General features: G+C 41.0%; 1 long non-coding RNA gene across 2 annotated transcripts; it reads right to left on the bottom strand.

The window, feature by feature from the left end:
* Nucleotides 1-677: 677 nt before the first annotated feature.
* Nucleotides 678-7,840, bottom strand: LOC138845055 (uncharacterized). 2 transcript variants are annotated; one of them, XR_016219498.1, is made up of 3 exons: nucleotides 7,423-7,754; nucleotides 7,258-7,337; nucleotides 678-1,103 (listed from the first exon to the last, which is right to left on the bottom strand). It is a non-coding gene; the product is annotated as an uncharacterized LOC138845055 (long non-coding RNA). The 2 variants fall into 2 exon arrangements; XR_011381788.2 differs by having other exon boundaries at nucleotides 7,258-7,840.
* Between the last annotated feature and the right edge of the window lie 5,256 nt (nucleotides 7,841-13,096).

A 13,096-nucleotide genomic window follows, 5' to 3' on the forward strand; every position in this document is an offset into this window, starting at 1 on the left:
TGTGCAACGTAAATTCATTGTATGAGCCCAGCATTGCCTTAACTCCAAAATCAGAGAAAGATACAACAAAAAATGTGAACTGTAGACCAATATCTCTTATAAAGATGTATGCAAAAATCCTCAAAAAATACTAGCAAATGGAATCCAACAGCACATCAAAAAGATTATCCACCCACCCATGGGATTTATCACAATGATGAAGGGATGGTTCAATATACACAAATCAGTGAACATGATACATCACATCAAAAAAATGAATGTTAAAAATCATGATTATCTCAATAGGTGCAGAAAACTCATTTGATAAAATACAACTGCTTAAAAAACAAGCTTTTAAAAATTGATTATTGAAATAACATCAATGCAATCAAGACAACATACGACGAACACACAGCCAACATCATATTGAATGGGGAAAAACTGGAAGAATTGCCACTAAGATCCAGAACCAAACAAGAATACCCACTCTCACCATTATTAGTCAATATGTATCTGGGAGTTTAGCCAGAGCCATTAGGCAAGAAAAAAATCAGAGATACAAACTAGTAAGGAGGAAGTCAAATTATTCTTGTGTGTAGAGGATGTGATGCTTTATATAGGGGAACCATAATATTCTACTGAGAGAATTTGACAAAGTTACAGGACACAAAATCAACACACAAAAATCAATAGCCTTCTTTTTTTTTTTTTTAATAAGGTTGGTTTATTTATTTGAAAGTCAGATTTACACAGAGAGAGAAGGAGAGGCAGAGAGAGAGGTAGAGAGGTCTTCCATCCACTGGTTCACTCCCTAGGTGGCTGCAGTGGCCAGAGTTGTGCTGATCTGAAGTTAGGAGTCAGGAGATTCTTCCGGGTCTTCCACGTGGGTGCAGGGGCCCAAGGACTTGGGCCATCTTCTACTGTTGTTCCAGGCCATAGCAGAGAGCTGGATCAGAAGTGGAGCAGCCGCAACTTGAACAAGCACCCATATGGGATGCTGGCACTGCAGGCAGTGGCTTTACCCACTACACCACAGTGCCAGCCCCAGTAGCCTTCTTATATATCAACAGTGTTCTGAGAAAGAGCTTGTAAGATCAGTCCAATTCACAGTAACTTCAAAAATCCTGCAATACATTGGGATAAATTTAAATGAGGAAGTAAAAAATATCCACAATGAAAATGATGAAACATTAATGAAAAAAGTGTAAGACACACACACAAACACAAACATCTTCCATGTTCATGGAAAGAATTAATATAATCAAAATTTCCACACTACCCAAAGAAGTTCACAGATTAAATGTGACCTCAATCAAATCCCAAGGATATTCTTCACAGATCTAGAAGAATCCTAAAACACATACAAAAATACAAAAGACCCTGAATAGCCAAAGTAAAAATGAGCAATAATAACAAGGTTGGAGGAATGACAACACTAGATTTCAAGACATAATTACAGAGCTTTTATTATCAAAACAGCCTGGTTTTTTTGTTTGTTTGTTGTTTTTGTTTGTTTGTTTGTTTTTTGACAGGCAGCATGGACAGTGAGAGAGAGAGAGAGACAGAGAGAAAGGTCTTCCTTTGCCGTTGGTTCACCTCCCAATGGCCACTGCAGCCAGTGTGCTTCAATCCGAAGGCAGGAGCCAGGTGTTTCTCCTGGTCTCCCATGCGGGTGCAGGGCTCAAGCACTTGGGCCATCCTCCACTGCACTCTCGGGCCACAGCAGAGTGCTGGACTGGAAGAGGAGCAACCAGGACAAAATCCAGTGCCCCGACTGGGACTAGAACCCAGTGTGCTGGTACCACAGGCAGAGCATTAGCCTATTGAGCCTCGGTGCTGGCCAAAACAGCCTGGTTTTGGCACAAAAATAGATGTGTAGACCAATGGGACAGAATAGAAACCCCAGAAATTAATACACATATCTACAACAAATTAATGCTTGACAAATGAACTAACATCATTCCCTGGAGGAAGGATATTCTCTTCAACACATTGTGTTGGGGAGATTGGATTTACATATATAGATGTTTGAAACAAGACCCCTACCTTGCACTATACACAAAAATAAACTCATAAGGGATCAAGAATCTAAACCCAAGACCTGAAACCATCAAATTAATAGAGGAAAGCACAAGGGAAATGCTGCAAGATATTTGCCTAAGGCAAAGACTTCTGGACTAAGACCCCAAAAGCACAGGCAATAAATGCAAAAATAGACAAATGAGATTACATCAAGATAAGAGGCTTCTGCCCAGCAAAAGAAATACTCAACAAAACCAAGAGGCACTGAGCAGAATGTAGAAAATATTTGCAAACTATGCATCTGATAACAGATTAGAATCCATAATATATAAGGAGCTCAAGAAACCCAACAACAACTAAACAAATGACCCAGTTAAGAAATGGGCAAACAATATGAACAGGCATTTTTTAAAAAAGGAATCAATCAGAAATGACCAACAGACACATGAAAAAAAAATGCTCAAGATTACTAGCCATCAGAGAAATGCAAATGATGACAAAGAGGTATCACCTCACCTCAGAATGACTGTCTTCTAAAAATCAAAAAATGACAAATGCTGGTGAGAATGTGGAGAAAAAGGTACGCTAATACGCAGTTGGTGGGAATGTAAACTGGTGTAACCATTATGGAAGACAATATAGATATCCCACGGAAAACTGTAAATCTATATGAACCCTCTATGCTACTCCTGGGAATATATCCAATTGAAAGGAAAGTAGCATATGAAACTGTTATCTGTACTCCCATGTTTATGGCAGCTCAATTCACAATAGCTAAGATATGTTATCAACTTAGATGTTCATCAACTGATGACTGGAAAAAGAAAATGTGGTATATTTACACTCTAGAATACCACTCAGTCATAAAAAGAATTGAATCCTGACATTTTCAACAAAAAGGGTGCTACTGGAGATAATTATGCAAAGTGAAATAAGCAAGGCCTGAAAAATATAGCACCTGTCTTCTCTTCTCTGTGGTGCTTAACATTTAGAGGATAAAAATTGTGTGGAAGTTAGATCATATATAGATATAGATTTAAAGGTTGCCTCACTGAATCATACAATGTAAATGACAATATACTTCTATTTCAAATGTGAAAAAAATAAAGAAGAGAGGGTAGGAATAGTGAAGACTCTTGGGGGTACCAATAAGGCTTTGTTCTTAATTTGGGTGTTGATTATGAGGGAGATAAGTAACTAAAAACTCATGAATCTGTACACTTGAGTACGTTTCTTGATATGGATGTTGTATTTTAATAAAATTTTTTAAAAAGATAGAAGCAAAGAAAAATAAGTAAGAAAAGGTAATCATCAGTTGGACTTACATTTTAGCCTGCCTAGAGTATATGAATAATTCTTTCCTTGATACAGAGGAAAATGCAGTGCTAGAGGAAGTTATTTATTTAGAATTTCATGTTCTTTGAAATATAAACCACACACTCAAATGCTATCCTAAGTGGAAAATAAAAAGAAATATGAGTGCAATCACAACCTAAAAATAGCTCAATGCCATTGAGTTTTTCTTGAGAAAGTCATTACTGGTCGTGTACACTGTGTACACAGAATGTGTTGCTGGTTAACAATAAGTTCATGTATTTCTCAAATAAGATTAAGGTCAATATGTGATTCATTTGCTATATTATACTGTTATGTTTTCAGATGATACCACATTCATTCAATAAAAAATATGCAAGGCTAAAAATCACAAATAATAATGTAGTCTGACAGATAATAACTGTTTACCTTTTGGAAAATGTATTTTTAGACATCCCTCTCTGTTTACATTCATGTTCCCTCACAGGCATACACATATAAACACACAAATATACTTTTATTTAAATAGAATCTAATAAAATGTGCTCTAGAGAAACCCCCTTTACCAAAATTATCTTATTTTAAGGAAGATGGATAAGTTCATGCATGAATGCACATTTGGACGTTTCTTCTTCCCTAAATGGTTTCAGTTGTACATACATTTTTAAAAATAGTTATTCATTTATTTCCATTTATTTGAAAAGCAGAGAGACAGAGGGGATGGAGAGGGAGCAAAAGAGAAGAAAGGGCGAGACCGAGACAGAGACAGAGACAGACAGAGACGTATCTTCCATATGCTGGTTCATTCCCCAAATGCCCTCAACAGCCAGGGTTGAGCCAGCTCGAATCCAGAAGCCTACAGCTCAATCTGGATTTCTCACAAGGGTGTCAGGGACCCAAATACTTGAACCTTCATCTCCTATCTCCCAAGGTACACATTGGAGGGAAGCTGAGCAGGACGGAGAGTTGGACTAGAACTGAGAGAAGATAACATGGACTGCAGGTATCCCAAGTGGCATCTTACCTGCTGCCTCAAATAACTCCCACCACCATTGTACATCTTTTTAACAGAGTAACAAAGTGAATAATACTGAATAAATAATACACGGTATTTCAGAGGATGAATAGCAAATAACCATGATAAGATATCATTAACTGGAAGCCCAGTGTGTCAAGCAAATTTGAATGTTTATTACACTTACTGTTTTATAAACAGCTCATTAAAAATTTAAACAAATACAAAAAGAATTGTATAGGGGTCATTCACATATCTGAAGCTAGATTCACCAGTTGTAAGCATTTTATTGTTTTTTATGCCCATTTAGTCGATCTTATTTTTTTTTATTTTTTAAAAACTTTTTTAAAGATTTATTTATTTGAAAGGCAGTTACAGAGAGGTAGAGGCCAAGAAAGAGAGAGAGGAGTCTTCCATCTGCTGGTTCACTCCCCAGTTGGTCACAACTGCTGGAGCTGCACTGATCCGAAGCCAGGAACCAGGAGCCTCCTCTGGGTCTCCCTCACAGTTGTAGGGGCCCAAAGACTTGGGTCACCTTTCACTGCTTTATCAGAAGTGGGGCAGCTGGGACTTGAATTGGTGTACATACAGGAAGCTGGCACCGCAGGTGGCAGATTTACCCGCTACACCACAGTGCCAGCCCCTCAATTTTAAATATATTTATCAGTCTCTCAAGTTAGTTTTTTTCTGAAGCATTATGAGAACATCTTGACACTGTGCTCCTAAAGACTTCAGCCTGACTGTTCAAAAATTATGAATATTCTCCTATGTCCACATTTGCATCATCATATACCATTGCCATTGCAAATTGAGAACCCTGATTTGAAAATCTGAAATTTAAAATTCTTGAAAACCCAAAACTTTTTGAGGACTGACATGATGCCACAAGTGAAAAATTCCATAGCTGACCTCAGGTGACAAGTGACTATCCAAACACAGGTACACTTAAATAAAACTTCAGGCCATGGACACAAGGTGCATATGAGACATATATGTGTTCAGGCATGTGTTTAGACATAGGTCCCATGCCCAAGACACCTCATTGTATCTGTAGAAATATTTCAAATTCTGAACAAATTCTAAATCCAATCTACTTGGTCTCACATATTTCAGATAAAGGATATTCAGTCTGTACCATGTACTTCAGAAAATTACTCCAAATTCCGTAATATTATTTAATATCAACAACTGACCTATTGTGAAGGCCAACTTGTAGTTACATAGAGAAAAATTTCTTTTAACTGCAACTGGGGGACTGGTGCTGCGACTTAGTAGGCTGCAGCGTGTGGGCCCCTGCACCCGTGTGGGAGGCCCCAGGGAGGCTCCTGGCTTCGGATTGGCCTAGCTCCGGCCATTGTGGCGACTTGGGGAGTGAGCCAGCAGATGGAAGACCTCTCTCTCTGTCTCTCCCTCCCTCTGTGTATAGCTCTACCTCTCAAATAAATAAATAAAATCTTTTTAAAAAACCCTACAAGTGGACAGGACCTTTCAGTTCTTTTCATACAAATAGTTTTTTTAAAAGCAGTCTTTAAATTATCATTAACTAATGATTTTTCTTGCAAATGGGTTATGCAATTTTCATGTCACAAACATATAAATATAGCAAAATGTAACATAATAAGCTTATGTAAACTATTAAGACACTACATTTCCTTTCAGGATTAGAAGTTTTAAGAGTGAATGGTGGGCCGGCGCCATGGCTCACTAGGCTAATCCTCTGCCTGCGGCACTGGCACCCGGGTTCTAGTCCTGGTCGGGGCGCCAGATTCTGTCCTGGTTGCCCCTCTTCCAGGCCAGCTCTCTGCTGTGGCCCAGGAGTGCAGTGGAGGATGGCCCAAGTGCTTGAGCCCTGCACCCCATGAGAGACCAGGAGAAGCACCTGGCTCCTGGCTTTGGATCAGCGCGGTGCGCCGGCCGCGGCGGCCATTGGAGGGTGAACCAACGGCAAAGGAAGACCTTTCCCTCTGTCTTTCTCTCTCACTGTCCACTCTGCCTGTCCAAAAAAAAAAAAAAAAAAAAGAGTGAATGGTGGTGTGAATTTTGCACACAATGAGCTTTGCAGTTTGCTTTTTGTGTTCGTAGACCATCTACAGTATATTTGTGAATATCCAGCTAAAAGAGCTGTTTCTGTCTGTTCACAGGGAGGCACGACCCATTCTAATAGCCCCTCTTCTATTAAAAAAGCGTAGATTCACTTACATGTCTTAAAACCTATCCGCCCAGACAATCAGCAGATCACTGCCTTGGATGCAGTCAACATGGACCTGGCTCTTGTACTTCAAAGAAACAGTGATAAAACAAACAAAAAGGATGTGTTTGAGGGCTCTAATTCCTCTGACTCCGTCAGGATCATGAGGGTAAACCCAACAAAATGAATGGAGTGCCCTCCATAGTCTTTAATTAGGGAAAAAGGATGTACTTTCCTTTTTAATGTACTCAAGAAGATAAAATCAGTTTTGTCATTGATACAGCGTGTGACCATTTTTGTTGGCTTTAAAGTCATTTGCTTAGCACTGAAGAGACAATCAATCTCATGGCTGATTCATTCACACACCTCTAGGCAGCGTGGGCATTTTCTAACCCAGCCAGGTGTCCTCATACCATACAATCTTTACTGAAATGAAGAATGAACCTGGGGAGAGTTGGGTGTGTAAATCCCTCATGGGCAGGATGTGTGTGCGGTGTGCGGGTGTCAGGGGAATGGAGGAGACTTCTACTGTTTAGGAGGAGCTGCTGTCCCTAATCTGCATGTCACAGGCAGGGAGACCTTGGTCTACTGTCACCTCTGCAGTTTGCCCCTGTGACAATGGCAGCGGATTCCAACCTGGGTGTTGAACTCAGCTCACACAGCTAGGAGCTTGGAGTTCAGCCTCACCTCACCCTGTGTTGTGAAACTGAGTCTATTGCTTCCTGGCCTCGTGACCTACCTTCCAGCCAGAATTTGGAGAAAAGTTCCACCGAAGGGCAGGGACAGCAAGGCGTGCAGCCCAGATTCCTTGTGCAACACCTAGAAGTCGTGGACAGCAGTTGACAAGCAGACATTGTTAAAAAGGGAACCGCTGACTTCCTGCACAAACGTGTTCCGGTCTCACCATTGCTCTGCAGCAGAGTGAACACTGTTCAGTTCCGCAGAGGAAGTATGTCAGCCCTGCTGAAGGTGCTGCCCCAAGGTACATTCAGTTGTGGGTCAGGAGGGTGTGCCCTGGTAAGACAGAGGGCTGTGTTCCTATTGTTAAGGTCCCTCTGCCTCCTTGGGTTTTATACGCTCCTAAGTTACGGCCACAAAGTCATGGTTCTGTGGCTCTCAGATGTGAGCTCACAAGGTTCACAGCACACGCTTTGCAGCTGCACCACCCAGCTCAGGGGGTGAAACCAGTCGAGCATTTTGGGCTGAGTTCATTTCCGCCCACATCAGAAGTGAGAGAGAAGTTTGTGGAGAGCAACACCGAGTCCTCATTAGCTGCTTTGCATCTTCGAGGCCAAGATGTCACTTCCTATGCCATGCGCTGGTGGGAGAGCACATGGACAGCGTGGGGCAGGGGACCCAGCTCTGAGAATGTCTACAGCCTCAGAATTCTGACCTTGGTGACCCTCAATGTCCAGTGACACTGCTCAATACATCTTAACTCCACCCCCAATTCCCTCCCAGGGTTTTATGTCACCAGACACATTCTGAGTGCATGTACCCAAGTCAAAGAAAGGAGAGAATGGGATGTTGCCAAGTTGTACATTTTAATTGAGAGAAAATAGGATTAAACTGGCAACAGAGGAGAAGAAAAAAGAAGGCATTTGTAAGACACAAGCTGGAGATAACGAATTGAATGAAGGAAGGGAGTATTTACTTCTACCAATATCTACTCTTTTTTACAAGTCTGACTTGTACAAACACTAGAGAATCATCAGTGAGGTTTTCTCTCCTTCTCCTACCATTGATGCCCCAAGCAGATTTGTGAGATGTTTCTAGTGCCTTTTGCTTCTGGTTCCTACTACAGTCTCATGGCTTTTTCCTTGGTTTTGACCTTCATCACGCTCTGATTCTTGTCCCCTCCCTCATTCAGACCCATTCAATGCTATTGACAAAACAGTTTCATCAACATACATTGTAGCACACACCTCCCCTTGCTTAGGATACTTTGATGATCCTGCCAGATCCACAGACAGAAATCCAAATTGCTGGCTATCCATCCCATCCAAAGCTTTCATGTCTCCCTGAATCCCCGTGTTTTGTGACCCTGAAAAGTTGAACTACTTGAAGTTCTTGAAACAACATGTGTTGTTGGAAATGTCCGTGCATCTGTGCCTGGGGTTGCTCTGTTTGGAATCTAACAGCTGCCCCTCCCCCACCTGAGCTCAGTAATCTCTCTCTGCACCTCCACTGCCTACTCAAGCGTGATGACCACTTCCTTCTTTAGGCCACAATGCCATCACACTTTAATCACACTGCATTTTAATTCTTTGTTTATAAGCCTGTTTTCACTAGTAGGTGGTGAGCTGCTAGTGGCTATGCACTTTGTTGTCACTAATTTTTGTCATCTGAGGTCCTATCACCAATACCTTGAGTGTACTACCTACAATTTAAAAAAATTATTTATTAAAGAGTAACTAAATGAGTATTCTACTAGAAGAAAGTCTTTTCCCAGATGTGGGATCAGGGCGTTTTCTGTGTAAACTGTCAGAAAAATTTGACCTAATCTTACTTCAACAAAGAATCAATTAATTGTGTAATGCAAGATAAAACATTTAGGACAATCACTAGATTAGAGATAACTGGAATGAGCATACAGTGTATTTCTCTGCTTCTCTCAATTCCTAGTTCCCCGGTTGGATTTAAGCTAGTTTGGTTTTAGACTTAGCAAGAGAAGGCTCAGCTTCATCATTTTAAGAATCTTATAAATTTTCATCCTGGAAAGGGAAAAATATGTAAGAGTTTCTTTCCCAGATGCCCCAGCTAAAATTACGTGGACCACAATGACTTGTGTTTATGTCCATTGAGGACTGAATATCTTTGGCCATGAGAATGCTCTTCTCTAATGTGCTTGTGCCTGAAACATGTACTCCATCTTTGCACTTAGGTTCTCTAGAACTACAGGTGCTGAGTGGCAGAGGAGGAAAAACTCAAAGTCTTAGTAGTAAGGGAAGCATAAGAGTTGGATGGTAAAAACTAGATCAGTTGTGGGGATGATTAAAAAGATTCTTTATTTCCTTCTAACTACATTTAAGACACCAAGGTCTTCATTTGTTACCTAATCCTAATGGCAAAATCAGAAAATTCATCTCCCTTGTGACATTAGTATAACATATCTTTAAATGTCATTGCTTTCATGGAAGCTTTGCTCATTTTGACAATGGAGTTGTATCAGTGGTATAATAAAAATCATTAGTCAAAACAGTTAAGTCACTGATTCCTACTGGCCAGTGAGAAGGTTAAGACTAGTGATGTGATCACAGAAGTTAATGTAAAACTAAATACACTTGGGGCCGGCGCCGTGACGCAGTAGGTTAATCCTCCATCTGCGGCAGTGGCATCCCATTTGGGTGCCGGCTCTAGTCCCGGCTGCTCCGCTTCTCATCCAGCTCTCTGCTGTGGCCTGGGAAAGCAGTGTAAGATGGCCCAGATCCCTGGGCCCCTGCACCCGTGTGGGAGACCAGGAAGAGGTGTCTGGCTCCTGGCTTCGGATCGACACAGCTCCAGCGGTTGCGGCCAACTGGGGAGTGAACCATTGGATGGAAAATCTTTCTCTCTGTCTCTCCCTCTCACTGTCTGTAACTCTAACTCTCTAATAAAATAAATAAAATCTAAAAACAGAAAGCTAAATGCACTTTTTCATTGCCACCTTTTCTGTAAGAGTGATAATAATTTTCTATTGCTGCTTAATAAACTGCCTGCAGAAATGGGACTTGATTTATCATTATTGTGTCTCATGATTCTGGGGAAGAATAACTCAGACAGTGCCCAGTGTACGTAGCTTATCAGACCCTGTGAAGCTACCTCAACTTGGATGACAAAAATGTCTGGGGCCGAAACCCTTGAGAATTAACTCAGTAGTTCTTTTCCTGTTTCTCTGTCAAATCCAGTCTTCAGCCTATTTTTGTGCAATCCACAGAGAGAAAGGTTTTAAATGCTTTAGTATTCCCAAGAAAACTAAAAAAATACAATACTTCATGAGCTGTGGAATATGAGATTAAAACATGTGTCTGTAAATAAAGATTCAGTGGAGCACAGTCACATACACTTGTTTTAATATCATTTAATTCTGCAAATTCAGAGTTGCCAGTCACAACAGAGACCATATATCCTGCAAAAACCTAAAATATTTACCTTCTGGCTCTTTATAGAAAGATTCGCTCACTGACCCCTACTTCACATGACTTTGCCCTGTGGCCATCTTGGACTTCCTCACAGGGTGGCAGCCGCAGTGTAGTTGGATTCCTTATGAGAGGTTTCAAGGCTTCGACAGTGACTATTTCATAGATAGCTGCCATTTGCTAAATGTCCTTCCTGTTGTTTCAAGCTTGTCAAAGACATTTTCCATGTCTGATCTACAGCCTCAAATACAGAGAAAAATTGGGGAGGGCATTTATTAATGATTATTTGTCAAGTCAGTGCTCCTTTTCACGGTTACATTTCAACTGTAAATGTGGTCATATGTCTTTATCTTGATTTCACATCTAGAGAAATGCTAACTCAATGAGGATCAAATATAGACCTAGAGAGTTACAGTTCTACTAGGGCTTGGTATTCTGACCTCATTCTAACAAACTTGAAAATGTTTTGTTTCTGATCTCACTATAGATTCATTATTTGCCCAGATATTTTCAAACAAAGGTGATTGAGTTGTTTTCATGAAGAAACTGTCAATTATTAAATAGCAGTCCCCTTGATTCTCTGATTCATGACAAATTCCAACTAATGGGATGTTATGAGCTGGTAGCCCCTTCCTGTTTCAGGCCGGGGAACGAAATCTCAATGTGATTATTAGCTTGTGTGCCAACTAGGAGTTAGGAGCATCAGCCTCCTTTGGCCCTTTCCCCAAAATGTAATATTCCCTTCAAAAGAACCAAAGGTCTAAACTCCTAAGAGTATATCTGAGTGAGTGAGCTGTTACATATAAAAACCAAACCTATTAATGCTCCGAATGAATGCCAACCATAGGCCTAGTGGTAAATGGTTGGGTTGGTGATCTGGAAAGACTTGAAACCAGCTTTCAAATTGTTAAGCAAGGAGTCAGAGAGGACAAGCTGGCAGAATTGTGAAATTTAAGTGTAGAAATGGTTCAAAATTATGGGTTGAAGTGTTTTAGAAATTGGGTTAGAATGATTAGAATCTTATTTTTTTTAAAGTTAGAATTTAAAAAAAAGTTAGAATTTAATTTTTTCCTTTTAAGTTCTTTTCAACTAAGAAAATGAAAGATTACTCAGTCATTAGTGAGGAGGCTGATATGTGAGCCATAATTTTGTAGGCAGGAAGAGGGAGAGAATTTCCTTACTTAAATAAGAAAAAGACTGGTTCAGTGGTCAGAGAGCAATCAAGTGGCAAAACCAAAAGAACAGAAACAGGATCCTCCTGGTTCCTGCATCAATGTCTATCACAGGCTATGTCCTCCGAGGAGCTGATACTTCCTAAGCCTCTTCCATAAAGAAAATATTGTGATGGGCACATGATACATCATTTCATTTAACTCACCTCCCAATTCTGTAAAGTCATCTTCACCATTTTATATTGGAGGGAAAATGTGCTAGGTAAATAATCAGTACCCTTTTCTAAGGTACTCAAAACTTAGTGGTAGGAGTTCAGTTTTTAGAAAGTAAAGTTGACTCAAAAGTATAAGCACTGGCCGGCGCCGCGGCTCACTAGGCTAATCCTCCACCTTGCGGCGCCGGCACACCAGGTTCTAGTCCCGGTCGGGGCGCTGGATTCTGTCCCGTGGCACCTCTTCCAGGCCAGCTCTCTGCTGTGGCCAGGGAGTGCAGTGGAGTATGGCTCAAGTGCTTGGGCCCTGCACCCCATGGGAGACCAGGAGAAACACTTGGCTCCTGCCATCGGATCAGCGCGGTGCGCCGGCCGCTGCAGCCATTGGAGGGTGAACCAATGGCAAAAAGGAAGACCTTTCTCTCTGTCTCTCTCTCTCACTGTCCACTCTGCCTGTCAAAAAAAAAAAAAAAAAAAAAAAAAGTATAAGCACTGTGGTATTACCCTGTTTCTCTATCAAAGAAAATTTGATATTCTTATTTATGAAACAGAAATATACTCTTTCGTTTGTTCTTGTTCATGTTGATATTTATGCCACCATATTCTCCGTTGCTGGCAGATACTTACTGGGTATCTTCTAGAAGACAGGGAATGCTCCCAGCATCCGCAGTTCAATAGCATGCAACAGAAGCTAGACTCTCACTATATGGAGTTTACATTCAACTGGAGAGTCAGGTAAAGATTAGCAAATAAATGGGCAAAGACATATATCACGATTGAAAAATACTATGAAGGAAATTGTTTTTTAAATTTTTATTTATTTGAGAGGCACAGGGATGGAGAGAGAAAGTGGGGAGGGAGAAGGAGATAGAGCGAGTAAGAGAGAGGGAGGGAGGGAGTGAGGGTGAGAGGAAGAGGGAGGGAGAAGTAGAGAGAGGCAGAGAGAGAGAGAGAAAGAGAGAGGCTACCTCTCATCTGCTGGCTCACTTCCCAAATGCCCACAACAGTGAGGTTAGGCAGGGCTGAAGTCAGGAGCTAGGAACTCAGTCCACATCTCCGTGTGGGCAGCAGGGACC

Source organism: Oryctolagus cuniculus, chromosome 13 (genome assembly GCF_051225735.1).
Source record: "Oryctolagus cuniculus isolate XC-2025 breed Fujian yellow rabbit chromosome 13, ASM5122573v1, whole genome shotgun sequence".
In the NCBI taxonomy this organism is placed as follows: domain Eukaryota; kingdom Metazoa; phylum Chordata; class Mammalia; order Lagomorpha; family Leporidae; genus Oryctolagus; species Oryctolagus cuniculus.